The sequence below is a fragment of the Ambystoma mexicanum genome, chromosome 2p (genome assembly GCF_040938575.1).
Source record: "Ambystoma mexicanum isolate Mex_15411 chromosome 2p, UKY_AmexF1_1, whole genome shotgun sequence".
Classification (NCBI taxonomy): domain Eukaryota; kingdom Metazoa; phylum Chordata; class Amphibia; order Caudata; family Ambystomatidae; genus Ambystoma; species Ambystoma mexicanum.
In genome coordinates, this window is record NC_090923.1 from 954,960,949 (window position 1) to 954,983,139 (window position 22,191).

Here is a 22,191-nt window from a genome sequence, read left to right on the forward strand (position 1 = left end):
ACTGTTTTTGATAGTCTGGGGTGCTTTCCAAGCCACCCTATATACAACGGCGTGCTACTGGACTAGGTTAAAGATGTACCATACTTATTACATTATAATAGAGCCGAGGTTCAGTATTCTGAAGCTATAACATGTGGGCAACATGCTTGCTACTTTGTATCTAAAATGTCTGAGAAACAGTCGTTGTGGGACGTTATGCAAACCTATTCTCTTGATATCAGACAAAATGATTGGATGGTAACTGATTTTGTGAACAAGCGTAAATACCGACGCCCACCTGTGAAATGTATATAGGCTTTGTCAGAAATGTAAGCCTGTTACTAAACAGTAGATGTGTGTACTGGTCTAAATAAAAACATCTTGTACTTTTGAACAACCGGTCTCCTTCTTACTTGTTTACTGTTAATTAATATTTTAAAAAACAAAATGTTGTGCTAGACATGCTTGAAATAATTAAACGCAAATTGCGAGGTTGGTATAAATAATCAGGGTATTGTATTACAAACAGAACCTTTCTTTATACAGTTTGTAGGGGTATAGATATAAAAGCATTTACATAAACACAGCTTTTATTACAAACAGCGCCTTTGTTTAATAACATGTCTGGGTATACTAAAAAAAAAAAAAAAAAAAAAGAGTTAAATAAACCCTTATACATATACACATTACAATGGTTAAACATGGGTCTTAAAATTAAAAACACAGTTACACACTTAACCAGGCCACGTGTTTGGGTTTCTTTTTTTTTTCTTCTTCTTTTCTTTAAGGAAATATCTAGCGAATCAGCATCGTCTGATGGGGTTTTAACACCAGTGTCTTTCAATGTCTCAAGCAGCTCCCGATGACTCATATTTCCTACTAAAGTAGCAGGTATATTTAAGTCTGCAGCAGACTACATGAACAGATCCCAGCCTCTAAGTTTTTTGTGTCTTCCAAAGGCCCGAGTATTGGTAATACTGCGAACTAAATCGTGGACGTTTGACCCTTTCACAGTCATCCCTTTATTTACAAACACCCACTTTGCGTTCCAGGGTACCACCCCCTGGTCACCAGTCATCTTTGTCAACAATAGTTCAGCATTTCTACGATAGCAGGGATTAATGGTGTTCAGGATTTTCGCTACCGGAGGGTCTGAAACATTGGTTCCAGGGCTTGTGATGGCACTAGTTGCAGGCTCTTCAGGGGCATGTACAATTTTAGTTTATGCTTTTCATTTTCGGCTTGTCTAATTATTTTTGTAGAATAGATGAATAGATGCTAACCTTGTCGTAGTCTGATAAATCATGACGGCATAGGACCTCTTGTATTTCAGAATCGAACCGCAGCGTGGCTGATTTTTTAATATGCAGTTCTTCGCAGTTTTGACTGCTCAGACCTTCCAGCTGACGCTTGCCAACCAGATGCATCTTATGACTGTGCTCCATTAACCGCCCCCTAGAAGCGTGGTGATCAGAGGCAGTGCAAGACCAACTAGCGCTCCTATGAAACCTCCAGACTGTTTTAAAGGTTTTCTCTGAACTTTTGGGGATTCCAGTTTGTTACATAGTTTCTTGAGGATGAGCTTCTTCCTTTTTAAGACTCCTAACTGGCGGTTAGATAGCGGTACGTTCCCCTTGATGGTGTTGAAGGCAATCTCAGCTATAGCCAATACTAAATCATCAGAAGCGGAGCTCAAAATGGCCTTACGTTGCTGTGGTGGTGCTGCTGTTACTAGCATTTTAAGGAGAGCATAGTTTTGACTGTTTACAGGCTGTAATGATGGGCAGTCGCAGGCACTAATGAGGGTAGCTTTTCTCATCATCAGGTTTTTTTAGCAGCCTTTTGAATGTAAATGACCAGTAAATCAGGATAGAAAAGACCTGTGCGCAATTGGTAGTTGTAACGCTCACCTGGCTCCCACGGAGGCGCTGGTCTGGGTTGCTGCGGCCTCTTCAAGCGTGATGCGCAGAATTCGGACCACCGATTGAACAGGACCGCCAAATCTTGCTTGTCGGGCCCGTAGGATTATCCTTCTGCAGATGAGAAAGGGGATTAACGGTTTGCCGAATAGTGTGCTTGCTCCCCCCTTCGCCCCTTCGTTCCTCTCTGATTCCTCCAAAACCCCCGGTTTAAGCTCACCTTATGGTTTGGAAGGATGAACTCTCCATCCTGCTTCTGGTGCAGGGGCGCGCGTTCGTCCAGTTACTTCACTGGTTTTCAGAATAGCGCTGGCACATCCACTTGACTTCTCTGAGCAATACGCCATAAGTATGAAGATGCAAAAGTTCAAGTGTGAGCCTCCTTTTATGTTGTCTTTTCTGTCCTTTATTTCAGGTGCAGAACAAAGGCGATGCGTTGAGGGGTTAAATTGCCGGTGGTAAAATCAGGTGAGTTAGTGATGAGGGCTACCCCTCTAAATGTCTTTATAATTCCCCAGTAATGTCTTTTGTCCTTTCCCCATAGGGGCCGGGGTGCGGTACCTGCCAAAGATGTGGCGCCGACCCGAGATGTGGAATGATTCACCAAGAAAAGCCGGTAAGTAATATGGCTAAAAATGTCCTTTCCCCATAGGGGCCGGGGTGCAGTACCTGCCAAAGATGTGGCGCCGACCCGAGATGTGGAATGGGTTCACCAAGAAAAGCCGGTAAGTAATATGGCTGAAAATTCGGCTTTCCTCTTGTGTTCCCTTGCTCACCTTTTGTCTCTTCTTCTCTCCCCTAGGTGCAGAGATGTGGCGACCGGTGCTGAGAGCCGCGATGGAGCCGGGCGGCGTCTCGGGAACAGGCGAGTGAAGCGCGGCGCTGCAGCGAGCAACGCAGTGCTTTTAAATGGAAGTCTTCCTTCAGGAATGCTGGCGTGAAGATTCCGGATGCAGGTAAGAAGGTTGAATAAGTTCTTGGTTTTCACCTTTCTCTTCTCTTATTCCCTTACAGGTGTTCCAGGTTCGAGGCGGGCGTGGCTGGAGTCCAGGTGCAGGAGCAGACACGGTGAGCGTTCAGCTGCTGGGATGCAGAACAACGCGAAGCACGTGTGGCTGTCCGGGCGTGGCTTAAATAGCTTTGGAAGAAGTTCCAGGTGAGTATTCTTCCACAGCCCCACCCAAGTAACAAAATAGTTCCATCAGAAAAATAGTTCCTCCTAAGCCTCATTTGGCTTGGTTCTTCATGCAGCATGGTCTGCATCAGGTGAGTGTGCAGCATGGTCTGCTTCAGGTAAGTGCACCAAACACTTCCCCTTATGAGCCTGGCGCTTATGGCGCCAGGACTGATGTCCAACATGAGCCTGGCGCCAAGACAGAGTCCAAAGAGCCCCTATAAAGGGCCGCAGGGCTTTTACCCGGGGGCGTGATGCCTGCTCCCGGGGGTGCTGGGCCTGGCCTGGTGCTCCGGGGGTAGGCATCATGACAGTAGTCCTCTAAGGTATTTGTTTTTAAATCCACCAATAAGTAGCCATAAGGTTTCCGGGTAGTGTCTTCAAAGGCCTCCATGAAAAACTCGCTGTTACATGGATACATCTGTCATGCTATAACCGAGAGTTGTTGTTTAACTCTGGGGTTCTTAAACAGAACGATATAGCTGGCATTTAGCGTAATCGAACGGTTGCCCTTGCCCTTGTAGAATACATTCTGTACAAAGTAACAGATACTAAGGTTTTGATGAGGTGAATACTGTGTGAAGGCTTTCTCCAGTTCTAAGCTATGACCGCCCTCCATCATAAGATCATCTACGATAATCATATTAACAAGGTTTGGTGGCAGTAAACGGTTGTCATTCAGAGAATCTGGTAGGCCTTCCACAAACTTCAGGTTCGGTATTCTAGAGGCCAGTTCATCATACAAGGGTTGCCAGCAAGAAAAAAAACAAATTACATTATCAGGCATGGCAGACATGGTTGTGTAGGCATTTTCTAGGAGCGGTTTAATAAAATAGCTTTTACCGCAGCTGGAAGGTCCCGCTAACACACATGAAAAAGGGTGTTGAAAGCGGGTGTCCATCTTGCGCGCTGCTGCATTTCCAGTAGCCATAGGGTAATGTTTTGGAGTCGCTTGTGAGCACCCGTTTATCAAGCACCACCCTCAAAGTCATTTGCAGCATCTGGGTACTAATTTCCCAACACTTCTTCTCACGCACTATGGATGGTTGTTGCACCACAATAGTATTGGTAGTGTTCTTTTAAAGTGTACTCCTGCACTAACTCTTTCAAACTGTAAATATTGATCTTCATGCTGTTGCAGGCATTTAAAGTTATGCCTTTAACTTTCATACAGACCGCCCCGGTGGATGTACGATAGGAATATGTTTTGTGTCCTGCAGAAACAAACTCTATAATGTGCTCACCGGGTGCTAATTCACTTGTTAGATTACCCAGATAATCACCCCTGCCCGGGTGCGAACAAAAATAACCGAATCAGTGTCATGGTTCAAGCACCGCTCCTGGAGAGCGTCCATGATGGTATACAATTCCAAACGGGCATGAGCGGTTGTGTAGCACGCAATAAATATATTTATGTTAGAACACGTAGGGTACTACGCTGCATACTTCCAACAGAGGCAGGCCGTTTCCTCATCTATAAACCACAGGCTTGAAATGTCATAACCGGCGTCAAAAAGATAGGCTGTCAACTTTTCAGGATCGGTTATACTAGTGGTGTTTGGTAAATTTGTTCTCTGAGCAAACTTAACCCATGAGGAATTTAAACACAGCTTAGATAGTTGGTGTCTGGAGGGGTTATTCTCGATACCCTGATGTTTGTAATACTCATCTATATATTTCTGGCTTGAGACTGGGTCATCGCAACCCTCGCGGTATCCTGAAGATTGTTGTTTAATTTTTAAAAACATACGAAAGTACTCACAAAAGAGTTCTACTGTGATGTTCTCAAAGTGCCATATTTCATGGTACACCATGTACCAGTGATCGAGCGCTTCTCATCGGTGTGTGTACATTTTGCAGTCTGTTTTGACTCTGCACATGCCATACACAGAGGGAACATGAGTTTACCAGAAATCCTCTGAGGGAGGACCGGGAAATAAAGATTCTTAGGGGGATACACTTGACATTTGATCAGCCCGAAATAATGTGTAATATCCTCAAACTTTTCTTGGATGATACGCGGATGCCCTAAAGGGTAGGGCTTTGAATGGTTCACAAATGGGTATAGGCTGGTAAAATCATAGTAGTTTATCTTCTCAAAAGGGGCTGTTTCGTGATAGAGTTTGATGGCCTTAGTCCTACCTCCTAAAAGCACATCATGCGGTTCTAGGGGTGCTGGTAAATTCTTATGCTTAAGAAACACCTTTAAGTCCGAATCTTTTTTGAACATTTCAACCCACTCATGCTCCCAAAGTGTAATAACGCGCAGGCCCCTGGTCTCAAGGTCCTCCATAGTGTATACCTTTCGGTCAGATGAACGATACCGTCTCGAAAACTGTTAAAGGCGGTTCTCAAAATATTGACATCTTCACAACATTAGGTTTTTAGTTCTCCCTTAAAATCAAAAACCTGGGTTCTGGTTTCTGTATACCATTTAAGAAATGCCTCCTTTTCGGCGGGCATCATGTATTCGACACCATAACACTCAACAGGGGGGGATGACTCCCACATAATTCTGATTCTGCAAAGTATTAAAGAAATGTGGGAAATACCCTTTGGACACTGGGAAGCCAAAAACTAGTTTGCTTACCTTCATTGGTAGGAAATTGCTTTGCACCCTGTGTTATCAGTTTGACATCAACTCTATCTTTAATCAGCTGCTGTATTATAAAGAAACCATCGTAGCCCTGTTATGAGCCAGAAAGATATACCCCATGAATTTGTTTTCCAGAAATGTGGTTATAAATCGGCTGTCACAGTCAGGTGAGTTGTTTGGCATAAATATAGTTGGGGATGTGCATGCCGGTCTCTTGCATGCACTCCATGTCAAAGATTATGTATTTTTCAGTCTTGGTTACTTCTTTTGGGTGTGTCATATAACACTGGTGTTCATCCACGGAAACCACTTTCTCATCACATCGGGGGCAGATCCTACCCTTACAGTTATGTTTAACATTTATAAAATGGCTGCAGTCCTTCCAATCTGTTTTAAGAGGACATACGGTTGTACCTTGAGATGCTTTTTCAATGATTTTTTGAAGACATTCTTTGGACCTTGCAAATGTTTTACACCAGGGGCATTTAAAGCCCGATTCACTGATCACAGCGCAGCCGTCTCTCCGACACATGTTACAGTGTAAGTGGCACCTGTGAGCCACCTTATTACTGTATACGTAACATTGTATTGTTATTCACATTGTCACTGGCAGGAAAGTATTTCCAAACCCAGTCCTCATTATACAGAATTTTAATAGGTACGCCGAAGTGTCCTTCAAATAAACACAGTTCATTAAAGCCAACCATGATATCAGGGGGTATACCGAGAGCTTTGTGAACCTCCATAGCTTTTGTTTAGATGTAGCCATCCGTAATCGTTCTAGGCTCCAGCAAACCTATAATGCTTGCGGCCATACATATGTTCAAGTCCCCGTAGTTAAAGTCCAAGAGCCAGTGTTTCTTCTTAGACACTGCCATGCTGTAAAGGGTTTTCTTCAGAGGTCTGTACACGCCGCCCTCTCTACATCGGACAATCACTGACATTAGTCTGAACGGTTCTGTTACGGCGAGTTCCACCTTACTTTGTAGCAGTTTTCCACTATTTTAGAGAAACTGCAAAACATCAAAGGTCTGCTGAAACGACCGCCTGGTAAAAAGCGGCCGGTTTAAAACCGTGCTGTCTATACGTATCTGGACAAAATCGTTAGGGCCAACTGTTTCAAGAATCTGGGAGACAAGCCTTTCAACCGCATCCGTGATCATTAATAACCCATGCCCAGTTGATCTTAACCAATCAAAATTTCCAAAGCGGAACACTTCATAGTATTCAACGCTTCTAAACTTTGGTAAATATCTTCGGTATGTACCCATACTCTGCTGGAAAACCGTGTCCGTTTCAACCGACGGTGGTGTGTCTTGGGGTTGGGCCTCTGAATCTTTAAGTGAGCGCTGCATGATGATTATTTTTGCTTTTCTCAAATGTTTCAAAAACATTTTCCGCTGCCTGCTGGTTTGAAAACATTTTAAACGGCGTGCCGGTAAATCCTTTACAGGTATGGGGCATTTTTTTTCTGGTTTTGAAGGTTTCCTTGTATCTTTCAACACAAACAACAGAGTCTTATACTCGGTTCTTAAGTGGTTATCGTCTGTACACACTCCCAGGGCTACCCCTGATCTTCAAAGCTCAGGGGCCTCTGCAGGACTGTGCGGTATAGGCTTTTGTGTCAGGCGTTTCTTCCATTTTAGTATGTTTTTAGGCATTGGGGACTTTTTATTTTTCATTATTTTTTTAGCTGAGGTTTTCAGCCTGTTTTTACAATCTCTTGTGTAAAGGATGTGCTTAGCCTTAGACACAGGCTTGTGCAAAGCGTCTGGAGCTTTTTTACCAAGCCTGTGTCTCAAGCGCCAGGTCTGACGTCATAATCTATAGGCGTTTTGCGTTCCTAATAAGTGCTTTTCCTTTCTCCATTTTTTTAAACCCGGGGGCCTGAATAACTGCTTAACAACTCTAGCCCTTTTACAAACACGAACATTTACAAAAACCTTTTGAGGTATTAAGATTCACAGGTATTGGTGCATTTAAGGTCTGGATATTGGACTCGGTATAATAAATGACGGTTGTAATGCGTTATTTGTTTACACCATTGGGTCTCCTGTAGGATAGATCAAGGGGTTTCGGAGTATAGCCTGATCCACAGATAACAGATGCATAAACAAAGTCTTGAGAGTTTATTTGTAAGGGGGAGTCTTTTATGGGTGAATCCTCAATTAATATAATAGGTCCTGAGTCTAGGACAGCACTGGTGTTCGGGTGAACCACCACACAGTCTAGATCTTCAGAATTACTAACAGAGATCTCACTGCTGGGATAGGTAAGGGAGTACACATGGGTGGTGTAACCTCTCCACAGCTGGGTGACCACGGTCAGGGGGTATTCTAAACATCTGCATTGGGGCTTGTTGGGGAGTATGCATGGGGTGGTGTGATCGCCCCATAGCTGGCGAACCACAGGAGAGGTTTACAAGCTCTGCCAACGCGGGGACTCGTTGGGGAGTACACATGCGGGTGTGTGATTGTGCCACAGCTGGAGGACCATGGGCTCGGGCTAGCCGGAACTTCGGTTAAATGTTTTTCGGAGCCCACGACCCTGTGTAATGACACCGCCGGACTGTGTCTCCAGAGGAGGCATAACATTCACAACTGCTACAATGGGTGGGGTGTGCACAGTGTTAATTAGACTGGGGTATATGGTTGTTAGAAACAATAATACATTGCGGTTATAGAGATTCCTAGAACATTTGCACACCCTTGAGACACCCGCCCCCTGTTAAGTGATAAGCGCCTCTTTTTATTTAAAAGTGCTTTTACCGCTCTGCCTAACACAGGATCAACCTTATTTGCATTGTACAAAGGCACTATATGTGGCTGACCTGCAGATGATGGAGTGCACGGTGGGGGGGGGGGATCACAGAGGGCGTTTGCGCTATAACTTCTTCCTCAGCCGCAACACAAGCCCCTTGAATTAAAAGAGCAACTGTTTTAGCATTGTATTAAAGACCAAGCTGTGCTTTACATTGACATGCTAGGGTAAACATAAAGGGTTACAAAAAATACCATTACAATATTAAAGGCCCCAACTGGTAAAAATTAGTCCAAACAACCCTCTACAATAACATGAGCTATCATGGCGTTTTACAAAAGACACCCTGAAATATTAACAACCACGGCTGTGGAAATAAAAAGGGGGTTGGGGGTTTATTGGTTAGTAGTAATACAAACATACAAGGCGATTCCCCAGCCGGTTGTTTCCACTTTAATGACCGTTTAGCCGTTGGGTTCTGGACCTCCGGTGTGGGGTCTCGGCGTGTCATCAGATGTTACGGGTTCTCTGGCCTGGGGACCTGGTAGGGGTGTTGATGGCTCTGGACCTCCTGAATGTGTATCTGAAATAAATTCAAAGAAAATTATTTACCAACAGGCTCTATATCAGGGGGCCACATGCCCAACATTTACTACAGATGCATAATGATATTTTACACTAAAGACTCGAGTCATTGAAAACACCTCGTCTAAAGTGACAGATGCCATTACCTGCTACAAAGTCTGCTGCCTGTCTGTCAGCCTCAGAGGTTCCAGTCTCATAATCCCCGACCTCAAACTGTTGAGGACCAACGGGCCTGTCGTCATAGCAGTGGTCGTGTATCACAGCTACATTTAAAAAAAAGAAAAAAAAAAAGAAAAATCCTATGTTATTGTAAAATAACAAAATCAAAATCTACTTACAAAAATTAACCATTATTAATCAATGGCCTAAGTTAATGATGAAATATCCAATATTAAATAAATAATAATACACACCAAAAACATCTATATTATGAAGGACGTTTTCAACCAGGATAGCTATGAGGGTTTCCAAATTAATGATGATGTCTTCCAAACAGGCATCCCCTGCATCATATTCATCTGCTAGGAAAATAAATAAATAAATATAAATAAACACTGCACCTCCCATACCGCAATTGCTCAAACCCGTGACCCCCGACTCTCAAGCGCACAAGAAACACATATCATACTTGGACCCTTATTCACGGGATCCCATAGTGGGGTCTCTTGTGGCGTTACTTAACTGCTGGGGTTACTAGTTTTGAACAGGTCTCATGCATAAACATTCTTTTAACATATACAAAGAGTATGACCCTTTATCAAAGCCCTCCTTCTTGGTCTCTATTCGAACAAATGCACACACAAAATAAAAAGGAATGTCCCTTATTGTTGTGACCCATTTTTTTTCCACGGGTTACTGAGACAATTTTATGCCCCGGACATGTCAGGACTCTCTGGCTAGTAGTTTTGACTAGTATTGCTGCATAAATATTACGCCCAATTGTCTGCATTGAAACGATAAATTAAAACCGATCTCAGGGATAAAACCTACAGGCGTCAAGTCTTCAGGCCTACACGGTACCACTGCACTATATAAACGGCTACCCAAATGGGAAACTACACGTGAAAAGCCGCATTTCTTTTTTTTTCCAGCTCGTTGAAAGGGTGCTGCATAACCAGACCATCTGTACAGCTTGGGTGGTTATGCTACACCCTTTCAATGAGCTACGCGTAGCCCGAATTCAAATGCACCGTATTGCAGCGTCTGCTTTTTATCAGGCGTCAAATCTTAGCCTTTATTCATGCACACGTGGGATGCTGTGATACTTTTTCACAGCATCCCACGTGTGCATGAATAAAGGCTAAGATTTGCTGTCTGGTTAAAACAGCCGCAGTATACCAGCATCTATTTTTAATTACCGGTCAAGCAGATACGGGGAAAAGGTGGCTGAGTCAGCCCTTTAAAAGCCGTCACCCGTCCGAAGTGTTTAATTAGGTTGCATTCCTTAGTCCTTAGTCAGTTCCCTGAACAGAACAGACAAGGCTGAATGTATATGCCAGTTAGGGCCACTTAGTTGAGTCTCAAATACCCAAATTCACTCCTTTGCAGTGACATGCAGAAGGTGGAGTGTTGTGTGTGTACACCAGAAGTAATTGGAGACTAACACCAGGGACACAGATGAAACAGGACAGTCTTAGTCGGTCACCATACCACCCAAGGGGGAGCTGGCTCATTTTATGTTCCTCAAATACAATAATGCCACATGTAAATACATAGAGGCATGGCACAAACTAATGTGAGAGAATCAGCATAACCAATTCCAGCTCAAAAAGGTACCTTCCATCTAGTTTGGATAGCCAATTCTGAGTGGGTTTTAAAATCAAGGAAGGGAAAGGTAGGCACACATCATTGGGGGCCTACGCCACCTGGTACGAGGAGGAATCTCAAAGTAGCGAACTCCTCTAAAATTAGATGATTAAACAGATTAGAAGAAAAGGTTGAGACCCCAAATTAAAAATCTAAGGAATAAAAGGCTGAAAGGAGAAGAAACTTGCTTACTCTTAATTGGTAAAAGATAAGCACAGTGAGGAAACGGCAGAAGATGATGCATTTTTCCACATGTGTGTTCATCAGGGCGCATGCATGGATGACGCTACTTCCATGGCCCCGGTTCTTAGGACTGCAATACCCGTACAAGCAGCTGGACAACAGACATTGTGTACCGACTGCCCTACAGCCCGTACCTGACCAATGAGCCTACAGCAACTGCTTGCAGGCTCTCATGTCTTTCAGACACTCAGGCCAAGAGGCGGCACCTCCTGCCCCATGGGAAGTTTGCTGCCCCCCAGATACTCACCAATACCATATCATCTCTGTTCACAGGTGCTCTGAGAGGAAGACTGAATTAAGGAGGGGATCCTCTGATATTCCAAGCTCCATTCAAACAGAGGCCCGGGACCAGGGCACCGGGCACAGATGTAGAATAGAGCAATCTGGTGATAGTTCTCCAGGAGACCATGAGACATGTACTAAGGAATTTGGCTAACGAATTCCAAATTTTATAGAAGAACTACAGAGATTTGTCAAGGAACTCCAGGCCGTTATCCAGTATTAAAAACCTTGCAAATGCGAATATAAATGATAATGCCAATGAGACATTAGAGAGAGTTATGTAGCAGTCCATGGCCAGCAACTCTGAGAAATAAACTGCAAGAAGCACAAAATAGACTGAAGGGGTGCCCCCGAAAGACGGATTGGGGCAAAATCAATTGCAGACAGAATCAAAGGGAGTCAACGGCAGACCGTTTAAACAGAGCATTCAGGCATAGTCAAACCAGAAGACACAAACTTAAAAATGGCCAACACATTTGTTAAAGGAGTGCAGCCAAACCTCCTGGTCCAGTTGAAAATTATCTGTATCAGACGGCAGGATAAATCCATTTCTGAACTCGGAACGGTGGCGGATCATTGTGTCATACAAACAGGTTTATGGCAATGCAGCTGCAGAATCACCAGTGTTAGGACCTTCCAGCAGGAAGGGGGTCCTTCAGAGTGGTCTTCAGAGAAAGGAATAAGGATGGTCAGCCAGGAGAGTACCCCAGCCAGAAAATCTATAATTACTGTAAACAGGAAGGCCATTGGAAGAATGACTGTCCATACATACCACAACAGAATAATCTGTCACCACACCGAGAGCAGGGCACATTGCCTCATCAAAACACCCCATAGGTCCAACGAAACAAGCCAACACATGCACCATCAAATGAGGAATGACACCCTGGTAGCCTGGGATGAGACCTAGACATGAACCCTTTGATCTCTGTAGACCAAGATGAACCTTATGTTCAGTGTGAAATAGTGGACAAACTATTTAATGTTTGGTCAATACCAGAGCCAGCAGATCAGTAATTTGTTCCCATTGTTCCCCAGTCATTCCCTTATTCTCCGAGACCGTCAAATCTGTAGGCATCTTGAATACACCAGTACTATACCCTGTTACTGAAGCAGTGTCTATAAACACAACCTTTCACTGGTTATGTAAACTTAACTGCACTATACATTGCATACCGGGGTAGAGTGTTCATTGGTGTTTGGATTAGAAATACATTATCATACGTGTGAGCATTAGGGTTGCCAGATGACACAAAGACATTGACACTTTATTGCCATGAAAGGAATGGGTTGCTTTAGCTGTCCTCAGACAGATACCTGCAGCTTAATATGGTACAACGTTAGATCCAGTTGTAGCAGGGCTGCACCCATGCCTTACATCCATAGCAGCAGCTGCCTTGTAGCAAGGCTGCACCCATGCCTTAGGTCCATAGCAGCATCTCCCACTGTGGTACTGTTGGGAGGCAAATGAATAAGTCATCCATAGCTTCTGCTCCGACCCCCAATCCAATACCAAACAGGTGAGAAGCGTTACTCATTCAGACATCCATACCGCCCTTCTACCAGGCAGGTACAACAAGACAGAGACAATCCAAGCTGCAGTTGGTAAAAGCAGTGAAGCTATCGTTGTAACATCAATATGTGCATGCACTAGACATGAAGTAGATTTGCACTCCACATGAAGAACACAGACTAAGTCAAATGTGCATTTATACATGTAAAATATTAACACAGCAACCAAAAGAAATGAAGAACACCAACATAACCAATGTATATGCTGAATGCAACACGAACGACAGAGTATAGCTCTTTAATGCAGAAATAAGAGTGTATTAGGGCAGCCATTTTCTTTCAAATGGATGCCGCAGCATGCTTTTAAATAGACAAAAGCCTTGAGGCTTTCAGAGAACTCAAAAGGCTGAATCAGTAGAAATACAGAGCTGTGTAGAGCTCAGGCAGTAGTTGGCAGTTAGTGCCAAGGTTAGAAGGAGAAAGGTTGGATGGGAACGGCGGATTAAAGGCACAAGGCAGTGATTCCCAGGACATAGGAAGGATACTCCCCAATTAATTCAGGCTTATAAGAGCACAACCAACCTTTGTTTGCCGAATGCAACAGCACAGTGAGCCAAAAGGATCCCATAGAGAATAACTAAAGAGTGTCCCTAGAGGCAACAGAAAACACGGCACATGCATTAATATTTGATACAATCTCAATAAATAGGAGGTAATTCCACTTCATACACAGTCCTCTAGCATGTGACTTGTAATTGGAAAAACAATGTCTATTCATTTGGTGCCAGCAGAAGATAGGACACCAGTGGTACTCCCTAAAAGCACACAATGACCCAAGGTCAAGCACATAGAGATTGCCCAAGCTCAAAATCTAAGGAATGAAGAATGGTAATTTCTTTAATGAATAGAAGACAGTTCATGGGCCTCTCTCCCCTTACTACCTGTCAATTAACTGTGTAACCCCTATACGATTCATATGTAGCCACATCCCTTAACCAATCCCCATTCCCTGTAGGTTTAGTAAAATTGTGATGATGTATGACACATCACAGGTACTTAAAGGGTTGTTTTGTATTCAAGGGGTGATGCTTGTATGTTGTCCCCGATTTAGTTGGATGATTATAAAGGTGAACTTTGCCCTGCACTTTTGTCCACTTTGTCAATGAGTTTGGCTTGAAGTAATTCTAGTACCTATGGCATACCGGGAACTTCTGGGCCCGCTCAACAGTACATGAATATTGTAGAAGGGTTCCAAATGCCACTATTGCAATGGAAAACCCACCTCATCCCCATCATGATAACCAAATATGAAAAGTAACTTCTAAACTCATGACATTATCCATGAACTCATTGCCGAGTGATTAATATAGCCTCCCTACTACCTACCCCTTTAGTTGGAGAGCCCCATGACTGTGACCCTTGCAGCACTGTGGCCATCACTGACAAGCTTTTGCAACCAGGACAAGATCTGTTGGACAAACCCATTCAAAACATAGAATGGCTATACCTCGTGGAAGGATCTTAGAATGGCCAATTAGTAGCTAGGTGTGCAGTTGGTTTCTTAGTAGATGTTATAAAAGGTGGTAGATTGCCCAATGTTACTTCAGTGCAAGTAGCAAGAGTTAGTAGCACTGACATGAGCATGTAAGTAAGCTGAACAACAGCCAATATATTCACAGATTCCCACTATGCCTTTGGGGTGTGTGGCGAACCAGAAGAAGGATTCAGACCAATGACCGACATGTTTCAAGGAGGTTTTCCAAAAAGAAAACAAACTTGCTCTATCTCTATGACGGAAGTTCCCAACCTAGATACTAAAACAAATTGTGCTCCTCAAAATAGTCTTTGGTCCAGAACCCCCCCCCCCCCCAATTATTCTGGCCCTACCACTTTGGCAAACTTAACTAAAGACAGAGCAATGCTCTCTTTCTTCAGCTTCTATCTGGCCCAACCACTTGTATGGCTTGTTGTTAGTTTCAAAGTTGATCAATATACCAATATAGTTCACAAGTTTCTTGCAGACTTGGTTGGTCAAAAGGAAGTATCCTTTAACACAGTTCTTTTTTAACATAGTTCGTGGCACTTGGACCCCCAAAGTCCTATGGCCTTCTGGCAGACTTGCTTTCTCTTAATCAACATAGTTCACATAGGGCTCTTGCCCACTCTAGTTTTCTCAGGCTCCCGTGACCTCGTCAGTTTTCCCAGCCTTGATGCAAAGTCTTTGCATGGTTGTAATTTTGGGGGCGTGGGGTGCTTATCCCCCACAACTTCCGTGGCACACCATTTTGTCCCCCTCATTTGGCGGGGACGGGGATCCATCCACCGCAGTGCCCCCTAATTTAATGGGAGAGCACAAGCCTGGCTGGGTGTCCCCCTTTCAGACTTGCACGGTCCCACTACAGCAGGGATGCGGCCACCATGCAGCTGTAGGGGAGGATTGGTCCAAAAGACCCTCCTTGCCTACACCCCCTCCCCAGGTGAGGGCCATGGCTCATCGGGTGTCCCATCCTTACCACCAGGGCCCAGGTGGTGGATGGCTCACCTGCTGAAGACATTGCCCAAACGTATTGAATTTAGCTAGGCCTCAGAAACCATTTTGTCTAATAAAGATGGTGTGAGCTCGGCGCACTGCAGCGCGGCCCCCACCTTTGGAGCGTTTCAATTATCCCTGTGGCCACAACTCCCTGGCAGATCCGCTGTGAGCCCGTTCCCACGAACAAGACGGACATGAGCTAGTGTAAGATACCAACACTAACATTTCACCTTCTGCAGTGTATCACTGCTCCCAACATGACCCGGCCAGCAGAGCCTGGGTGGAAAAAGAACTGTAAAATGGCCCTCGGATAAAAGCAAGAGTTCCCAAATACTAATGCCAAAACTACCTGCGATGGGCGCATTTTCTCCACAAACCTCTTTGATTAGAAAACCTGTAAAACGTATAAATATGACAGAATGCATGTTCACATGGCATTAGCAAAGAAGCACCCACACCACTGCAGTTATGTACAAATAGTAGAAGCGTCCCGGGGGGGTTATTTGTTATGCGTATCATTGAAAAGTTTACACCCCACGGTCCCGCGCCATAACCGAACTAATGCTGCTAGAATGCAAAGAAAGACAAATGCAACCATACTGAGGGCTCGTGTGAAGGACGTGCGAGAATGCACCCTTCATGTGTGTATGTCCAAGCCCCTTATGTGCCACTACCGTCACGTACGGTGGCAAGTTGTTTTCTATGAGCTCCACCAACCTCACTACTACCTCACTTACTGCAAATGTATATGCATATAACAAAATGTTGTAGTTGTTAAAACATAGTGTACAAACAATGTGCTCGGACTGGCTATATTTGAGAGGCATTTAGCAAAGTTAAAATGTAAGCTTTGGAATGATTCAATGAGTATTGCATAGTATTCAAATGTTTATGATGCTTTCACCTAAAATCGGCAACACACGAGGAAGATACCTTTTGTGAATATGTGCAAGGCCATTTCCCCCTCCCTCCCTGCGAAGCCTGCCTGACGAGAGAGCAGAGGCCCGCGTCGCACATCTCCACCTCCCCCAACCGGGCTGGAGCCGCTTCAAAGATTTGTAGTTCCCTCTGCAGCACCCAAGGCCACGGCCCGCCACCTGCATTATTTACAGCCCAGCAGTAAACCTCCGCCTGAATACACAAATCCAGAGGCGCCCTCTCTTAAACCTCACAACCCACCGGATCACATTAGGTTAATGGCCCCTGTAACATTAGGACACCCAATATTATGGCAACATTACAGCAACACATTCATAACAACTTCTAACAAGACAGGAGGACATGTACGTCTGTCCCATGCCCTGAGACCTAGCCCCACGACCTATGGTACCCGGTCAACAGGACACTGGTAACCATGTACTGATGAATTGCCATCAAACCCCTCTCAAGGTGCATTCCTCCTGTGTTGCATTAACCTGTAACATAACCTACTGGGAGATTTACTAAAGAGAATTATATTGCAAATGACTGAATGACTGCGGTGTGCATGGCCTAGGGCAAAGAAGTCAGGAAAAGACATTCATCTCTGACACTGGCCACAGTGGCACAACAACACCGCCCGGATGGACCGAGCTGACCCGCCAGGCCCAGCCCAACCCACGAGGTTGACCAGTGACGTCCTCCAGCCAAGACCAAACACATCACAGCAGCACCTATAGCTAGTCGTCGCCACCCATCCCATTGAATTTGTGCCCCCTATAGTGTGTAGGTTTTGATGACGTTTTTTGTAAATATATACGCCTGTCTTTGCTATTGTCAGACAGAGCGCTCTCAGAGTTTGCAGAGTTCTTTGCATGCCCTATTCTGATTGATAAACTCCCATTTACGCTCACCCGCACTTTGTCTTGGCCTTATTCCCACTCTGGTAGAGTCTGTCATTGTCTCTCATTGCGGGGAGGATCGTGCTGGTTGGGGACGCTTGCTTTCAGTGGTGACCCCGAAAGCGTGATTATTATTTTTTCCCCAACATATCCCTACCGTCCCCTTTTGGCACGAAAATCTCCGGTCGAAAAGGGATACGCACGGTGCGCCGGCTCCGGGAGGCTGCCCGCCAACGGCGACCGGTACGCTCAGAAGTGCGCACTCAACAGAGAGAGGGTACGCGATCCCAGTTGAAAAATCCCCTTTGAGTACCGCTCGCCGGAGCCGGGGCTGACTGTTGAGCGTACGGCAACACTGCCTGGACGGACCCAGTTTTCGGAGACTCTCGGTTCAAGACGGGCACGTGAGTATTGAGTGCGAGCGATCATAAAGGGAGTAGAGGAGGAAATTTAAGACCGGGAACGAGGCGGGGTAAAAAGGGGCACGTTGGGTCTACTAAAGACAATCTTAAAATTTCTTTGCTTTTTCTTTGCATATGGCCATTAGGATTAAGAGGTGATTAAGAGATAAAAGTGACGGGAACCTAGCTCGAGAGGGGGTGGAAGGCGGCGCCGCATAGTGCTACCTTGACTAGTACTGGGAATATATGAAGAAGTGGAAAACAAGATAAAAGTTTCTGGCAAAGGGAGACATGGAGAATATATTAGTGACTGCTATTCTTTCTATTCTTTTCTTTAGGGTTACGGGAAAAATAAGAGTGGGTCAGGATAAAACCAAAGAGATAGAGTAAAAAGACAGAGTTTTACTTTAAAATTGAAGATCAAACGTATACATATATATACATATATCTGAATAAGACGGACAGGGACAGCCGGCCAGGGAGGAAAGGGAGGACAAATTGAACTGTGAATAGAGTGTTACAGAGGGGTGTGTGAACATCGTATGTGTCAGGAGATAATTTGGTGTAATGGGTGTGTAAAAATGGTCAGAAATGTATAGCCATTGAGTGGTCATGGTAAGTGTGATCAGACAAAATATCATAAAGACAAGAGTAATGTGGTGAAGTCAGTGTGTACCTTTCTGGTTTTTGGGTGAACATTGTTGAGATTACTGACGGTTTGCTCTTGTACGTGCTCCCCAAAGAGAACAGAATAGAGACTGTGCGCAGCCAATCTCATGGTGTGCAGGCGGAGGGAGGAACATGAAGGTCCCCACGATTCAGTAAGACATAAAATACGCGAACTCACATGGTGATACGTTTGTATTGAGATATAGAGATACATAGAGATAAAGAAGTACCAGGTGGGCACAAGGTATGGGGGCAGAAACACCCTTATCACACATTTGCAAGAACCTACCTGGGTACGCGGAACGGATTAAGAAATATCATGACCAATGGATCACAGAGTTGAAGGGGGAGGGGTTGCCTCAGATATGGCCCTAAGGGGGTTCATTTGACAAAAGTGTCCTAGATATGGTAGCCAAATGCATTTGTTTGAAATACAAGGGGAAGCAGTTGCAGAATAGGAGAGAAATATTAGACCTCTGGAGACTGTTTGAAGAGATCCCACCGCCTAAGGCAAGGGAATTAGATCGCGATCTACCATCCACCACTGATAATCCACTAATGATACAAAAAGATAAGGTATTGCCAGAAGAAGAGCCACCAATAGAGGTAACAAGGTTGTACCCAATACTAAACAAGCCAGTGCCCGCAGAGGGATACAGTGACCCCACTTATGTGCCCCCACCGACAACTATCACACCCCAAGGGCCAACAGCACCCCCTCCATACGAGAGTCATAGGGAGCGAGCTCAGGTGAGCACACCAACGGTGGACATAGAAAAACTAACAGACGATCTAGAATCAAGGCTCTCCATAGCGAAAGACGAGCTCTCGAGGATAAAAAGCATATGTGAGCGGACCGCACTTAAAGCAGCCAGATCAGAGCATGCATCTAGAGCGCAGAGCTAGGGTAGAACATTTGAAGAAGGGTGGAAAAAAGGCGAGATACTGTTCAGAATCCAGGAAGAACCAACCCAAATAATTGAACTAGAGGCAAGAGAGGGATGTACTGACAATGAAGAGAGGCCTACAGGAGACAGGGAGGAGCTATTATGTGATATAAGGGATGATTTGGAAGAAAGCGACAGGTTGAGTATGGCAATGGGAGGGGGAAGCGAAGGGTTGGATGGTGCATGCTCAATGAGAACACTGGATGATGAGTGGACGGGGCGATTAAGGAACCGAGTGGGGAAAATGGCATCATTGGGAAAATCGGGAATGAAGGGGAACACAGATACGATGACGAAGGGAAAGATGCAGCTCCCGCTGATGCATAGGGGAGGTGGGAGGCCGAATTACATACCGTGGGCTCAGATGGATAAGGCCAACTTACTAAAGTTATTGCGCCCGTTATCAGGAGGGGCGAGCAAGTGGATATATGCCTTTGAGAAACACACAGCTGGGGTAGCCCTAGCAATAGGGGATGTGAAGAGCTTGCTTGTATCAGCAGTGGGGGGGGATCAGGCCGACAGAGTATGGGTCAAGGCTGGTTTCCCGGGAGTAACATTAGACTGCGATCGCCATGATGGGGCCTCCTTTAACACAGTGCGTGCAAGGGTGTGGGATGCTTTGCGGGAAACGTTTCCAGATACACCAGACTTACAGTCAGTAATGCAGTGTACAATGAATGACGGGGAAGATGCTATGGATTACATTTTTCGGGTCCAAGAGATGTGGAGAGCAGAAACGGGCACGCCCTGGTATCAATCGACATCATTATTTTACTTCATTATAAAGAGAGGGCTCCCAAAAGAGGTGCAAAAGGCGCTCGACAAGATAGCAGGTATTGAAGCGAAAGGATGGCCTGAGATTCAGAGCATAATAGTGCACCACTGTAAGTGAATAAAAGAAAGGGAGAAGGAGGTGGCGCAGAAAAGATTAGCAGACGAAGCGAAACTAGTGCAGACAAAGTTGGTGAAGGTCGCAGCAGCAGTAGCCGCGCTCCTACACAGCAGGGAGGGAGACGAGGAAGAGGAGGGGCTGATAGCAATACAAGGAAGGATGGCAACTAATTGGGCAGGAGCAGGACCGTGGCAGTGGAACGAGCAGGAGCAGGGCGGAGGTCCGCAGTGGCAAGAGTGGGCCCCTCGAGGGGGGCGAAGTGGGTACAGGGGCTGAAGAGGAGGTGACCGAGGTATGGAGGAATGGGAGGAAATGGATGGCAGGGTCCCAGAGGTGTGCAAGGGAGTTGTTGGAACTGCGGGAGGTGGGGACATTACTCTAGGGAGTGCAGAAGTAGACACAACAACGGATTTCCAGAGGCAGAACATTATGGTCATCCCCATCCGGGGAGCCCATATGGTCTCCCAATGGGAAAACAACAAAGAAACCCAGGACAGGGGTACAATGAGCAACAACAGGGACACCAATATAGAACACAGAATCACCCACAAAACAATGACACTATGCACTACACGCCAGGCAACCCTTTCGCGACCACAGCCAACGGAGCCCCAGCACCAGCCCCCTATAATGGCGTGTCAGTGGTTTCAGGGAGCGTATTCAACCAAGGGGGGGCAGTGAGACACCCACATAGGACAGCCCACAGAGAACACTTGCGTGTCCAGTTCTATCTACCACCTACGATGCAGCAGAGGAACCATTGGTAGGGGCGCAGATAGGAGACAAGCAGTTCATATTCATGGTGGATTCGGGAGCGGAGAAATCATGTATTAGGGAGGGCCATTTCCCGTTATCTAACCAGAAGTTAGAGACGCAGTGGTTCTCTGGGGCTGTAATTGAAGTTCCTTACACAGAAGCATTGGATGTGACAGTGGGGGGTAAAACTGTAAAAACACCCTTACTGTATTATGAACATTCGCCAATAAATTTACTAGGGAGGGATCTTCTTAGCAAACTCAATATGACAATATCATTCACTGAGAGAGGTATAGTGTGTTCAACACCAGGAATATGCCCATTACGTGTGATGCTGGTAGTACAGGCTCACACAACTGCACCAGAAATACGTGGTTTGCCAGTGGACGAGAGAATGTTTATTGAAGGGCTAAAGACGCTGGCCCTCAGTTCCTGAGCTGAAAAGAATGGATTGGAGAATACCGGCGGAGTTCCTCTTCCGCCCAATAGTGCACCCTGACATAGCACCAGGATCAGTGGTATCATTAGACTTGCACGCTGTACAGGTATCTGCGAAAAGGATCTCTGTAATTGGAATGGATATAGAAGGATGTGAGTGGCGTACAGTACTGTGTACCAATGCCAATATTGCCCTGAAAGACTTGACCGATGAGGATCTCTTTTCAGATTCAGAGGGGGATGGTGAAATAGTAATGGAAATAGCAATGCCCTGTGACATTTTGATTCAGGCCAGAGAGATTCCTGTCCAGCTGATGGCAGTGGTGGGAGCACCACCGTCATTCTTCGATGATGACATGAGGCTAGTACCAAATAATTTATGGACAACTGGCCCCCACAACCAGTGATAATAAAGCTCAAACAAGGAGCGATTCTACCCCGAGTGAAACAATATCCATTGTCCCGCGAAGCAGAAGGGATAAAAGAGCCAATAAATGCACTACTAGCACAAGGGATAATAGTGTCTTCAAACTCCCCATGTAACACATGCATTTACCCGATTAAAAAAGCAAAGGAGGGTCTTGGAGGATGATCCAGGATTTACGCCCCCTAAATGATGTAATACAGAAAGAGTTCCCTTTGGTCCCGAACCCTGCATCAATATTATGCAGCATCCCAAAAACGGCATCACATTTCACAGTGGTCGATTTGAAACACGTATTTTTCTCCATCCCCTTGGCTGAAGAAAGCAGATACCTGACAGCATTCACACTAGGGGGGAAGAGATATGAACATTGTAGATTACCACAGGGATATTGTGAGAGCCCAAGCATATTCAACCGCATACTACATGAAGACTTAGGAAACTTATCAGTTGAG

General features: G+C 45.2%; 1 long non-coding RNA gene across 1 annotated transcript; it reads right to left on the bottom strand.

Moving 5' to 3' along the window:
• Positions 1 to 472: 472 nt before the first annotated feature.
• On the bottom strand, positions 473 to 9,534 carry LOC138566958 (uncharacterized). The gene is made up of 3 exons (XR_011302072.1): positions 9,427 to 9,534; positions 9,160 to 9,276; positions 473 to 9,011 (listed from the first exon to the last, which is right to left on the bottom strand). It is a non-coding gene; the product is annotated as an uncharacterized lncRNA (long non-coding RNA).
• Between the last annotated feature and the right edge of the window lie 12,657 nt (positions 9,535 to 22,191).